The sequence below is a fragment of the Oryx dammah genome, unplaced genomic scaffold (genome assembly GCF_014754425.2).
Source record: "Oryx dammah isolate SB20612 unplaced genomic scaffold, SCBI_Odam_1.1 HiC_scaffold_28, whole genome shotgun sequence".
Classification (NCBI taxonomy): Eukaryota; Metazoa; Chordata; class Mammalia; order Artiodactyla; family Bovidae; genus Oryx; species Oryx dammah.
This window is the reverse complement of record NW_024070212.1, coordinates 16,693,080-16,696,713: the sequence shown is the minus strand read 5'-3', so window position 1 is coordinate 16,696,713 and position 3,634 is coordinate 16,693,080. Positions and strand designations below refer to the sequence as shown.

Below are 3,634 nucleotides of genomic sequence, written 5' to 3'. Positions count from 1 at the left end.
CAGCCATGAAATTAAAAGACACTTGCTCCTCAGAAGAAAAGCTATGACCAACCTAGGCAGCATATTAAAAAGCAGAGAGTCAAAACTATGTTTTTTCCAGTAGTCATTCATGTATGGGTGTGTGAGTTGGACCATAAAGAAAGCTGAGTGCCAGATAATTGATGCTTTTGAACTGTGGTGTTGGAGAATACTCTTGAGAATCCCTTGGACTGCAAGAAGATCCAACCGGTCAATAGTAAAGATAATCAGTCATGAATATTCATTGGAAGGACTGATACTGAGGCTGAAGCACCAATAATTAGGCCACTTGATGCAAAGAACTGACTCACTGGAAAAGATCCTGATGATGGGAAAGACTGAAGGCAGGAAGAAAAGGGGATGACAGAGGATGTGATGTTTGGATGGCATCACCAATTAGATGGATGTGAGTTTGAGCAAATTCTGAGATCTGGTGACAGACAGGGAAGCCTGAGGTAGTGCAGATTCATGGGGTCACAAAGAGTCAGACATGGCTGAGTGACTGGATGGTACTGAACTGAACTGATAGCCAAGGTATTCAAGTTTTCCCCTGAAAGGCAAAGTAAATATTATTAGCTGAAGTGTGACTGTAGGTCACCAAATTATACCAATAAATTATCAATGGGTTCTATGTCACCCATATTTAATTTATTTAAGGACAAATACCCATGAATTGAATGGCTGAATCAATGATTCATGGAGGTTCATCCCTGAGTGTACTAAGAATGTCTGAAAACACACTAAGTGTCATTTAAAATAAAGGACCTGAGAGAGTCAACTGAATTAACTGTTGGAGGGGAAAGAAGTGCAAGATATTTAGGGAATATTAGTGGAAAAGCTTCTAAATGGATATAGCCCAGACACTGAGTTCATTTTTAAGATAATGAGAGGAGAGGAATTTGGGTTTCTAGCAGACCACAAGTGACTCAGATCATGGGTCTGCAGAGTTCAGATCAGTGTATAAACCTGCAAAAGTAGAGCTTCAGGAAGGGGCCAGAGCTTGTGATTTATGGTCTTAGAAACTGAGGGATCGTGTTGTCCTGTTCAAGTCTGTGTATGGAGCCATGTGAAAGCACATCTGACACGAGACTGCTTGCACTAAAAAACCAAGGTAGACTTTGTGGTCAGGTTTAAGTCACTTAATTGTCAAGAAGTAGTATATGGTACAAGACGAGTTTAGAAAAACTGTATGTAGGAGTTAAAATATGTGCAGTTAGGAAACCCTGGTCTCTGTCATCAATGGAGAAAAAGCCGGGTGCTGACAGATGAAATGGAATGGGGTAGTACGTTTTATGTACCAGATGCTTGGGGAGCTGGCAAGAGGGGGATGCAACATTTCTAACTGGAAGGATAGCATTCCTCATATTTCCTACATGGTGCACAACACTGGTAGAGGAAGTATGAGACAAAGTCTCAATGAATCACTCTGTAATTCCTCACTGAAGGGTGAGCAAGTCCATGGACAAGGGAACTGTGTGATATCAGTAAGACTGGGGCATTGATTTTTGAGATTGCAAGCACGTGGTATTTGGTGTGGGAGACAAGTGCATCGTGCCAGTCCTGGGATGTTCCCCCTGGGTGGAGCTGTCTGGTCCTTATAAAAGGAGTCTCCGTCACAGTGCTGTCATTGTTGTGATGGTCATAGGTCTTCTTTGGAGCCTCTGGTGAGCACAACTCTTAGAGATCTTTTTGGAACTTGGGTGGTAGGGTTTAATCAGGGGTAGAAGTGGCTTTATTTGAAGCAATTAGTGCTCTGACTGGGAAAAAGAACATAATGAGGATTTAGGGGTATATTGTTGGTATTCGGTCATCAAGGAGATCTTAAATGTGAGGAGAAAATGGACAGAGGCACAGTCTTAACCTGAGAGAGGGGGATGAGATACTGTGCCACAGCACAGCAAACAGTTCCAAATGCCCCCTTCTCAGCATTCAGTCCCACTGAGTGCCTGGTTTGGGGCTTTGCATTTCTCCTCAGAAGCCCACAGTCAGGTCAGCTTGGCCAGCAACCAAGACCTCATGGGAGAAATACGTAGAGATTTGTTTGGAGATTGGCTACAAGTTTACTACCCAGATTCTTCTTCATAGTATATTTGTAATTGTACAACACCTTGTAGGTAATTTTGTTTTAGAAAATGGGAGGAGAGACTAACCAGAAAAGACTGAAGATCTGAGGCCAAGAGATACTAAAAAAGAAGGGTGAAGAAGCTATAAAAAACCATAAAGACTGTATTAGGAATCCAGAAGAGTCCTTAGTGATGGGAGGGTTGTTGGCACAGCTAAATGTTTTACCAATTGGACTCACAGTTATTAAGAATGTTTTCTGTTTCTATTTCAGATTCTTTGAGACCCAAAAAGGATGTCTCACCACCAGCATCCGCATCCGCATCCGCATCCACATCCACATCCGCATCAACATCACCATCAGCATCACCATCAGTGCAAGGAGCCCTGCCATCTTCCTCCAATAGTGTGCCCACCGAAGTGCCATAAGCCTTGCCCACCTCATCCATGCCCACCTCCAGTGAGCCAGCAGAAATGTCCTCTTGGGCCACCATGCCCACCATGTGAGCAAAAGTGTCCACCCAAGTGGAAGTAACAGCACCAGAGTTCATCTGGACCAAGAAACAAGATCCAGGAATCTACCATTGTCCTCCCTTCGGCCATGGTCACGGATTGCATCTTCCTTAACCTCCCTCCTGGACTGACAGCTGACAGAGAAAAGGCTTGCTTCCTGAAACTGATACCACGTTGTTGGAAACAGAGCAGCAGAATCATTGCTTGATCTTCTTTACCATGTGCCTGTATGAAATCTGTGTTGTGATCTCTACCCCATGAACAATTAGTGTGTCTATTCCTTTGCTTCTCCAATAAAGCATATTCATAGCCCATTATGTATTTCTTTCTTTCCTTTTATTTTTTGCATATAGTATTTTTCATCTTTTCTATCAACAAGTATTCTTCTGAGTGTTCCCTCTCATTCCCTTTGGATTATCAGAATAGACTTTTCCACCATTGAGTTCAGCTTTGCTTGAAATATGTCTTATGAACTGGATCCATCGAAGAATTCCTTCGTTGGTTTCAGTCTTCTTTCTATCTTTGTCTACCTTGAAGACCCTGAAAGGAATTGAAGTCTCTCAGTCTCAGGTTCCTTATTTGTAAAACCACTAGGCAAGAATCTATTCAACTCAGTGTACTCATAGAAATTAATTTATTCACAAAAGTTTCCCAATTATTAACACATGCCCAGGCAGTCTCTTATGTGCTAGGGACATGAGGATGGTGACTAAAGTCCTTTTTCCATCTAAACTCTTGAAGGCATTTTGCACAAACACACATGTGTACATACAATGCAAATAATAGTGATGCACAGGGGTATGTTAGAGACAACTGTGTAGAAAAGCTCTTCCAAAGTAGCTTTTAGGGCAAAGACTTGAGTGAAGAGAAGAGTGAGCCTTGAGTGTCTGGGGTACACTGTACCAGTGAGAGGCGATGGCGAGTGCTGAGGCAGGGCTGAGTAACTGCAGGGAGAACAGTCATCCAAGAGACAATGTCTCCAAATGGGGCTGAACACATTTGATCTGAAAGATGTAGCAAAGATTTTGATAATTTATTCACA

The 3,634-nt window shown here is 42.5% G+C and overlaps 1 long non-coding RNA gene across 1 annotated transcript; it reads left to right on the top strand.

Moving 5' to 3' along the window:
* Positions 1-1,644: 1,644 nt before the first annotated feature.
* LOC120855821 lies at positions 1,645-2,905 on the top strand. The gene is made up of 2 exons (XR_005719317.1): positions 1,645-1,682; positions 2,354-2,905. It is a non-coding gene; the product is annotated as an uncharacterized LOC120855821 (long non-coding RNA).
* Positions 2,906-3,634: the final 729 nt, after the last annotated feature.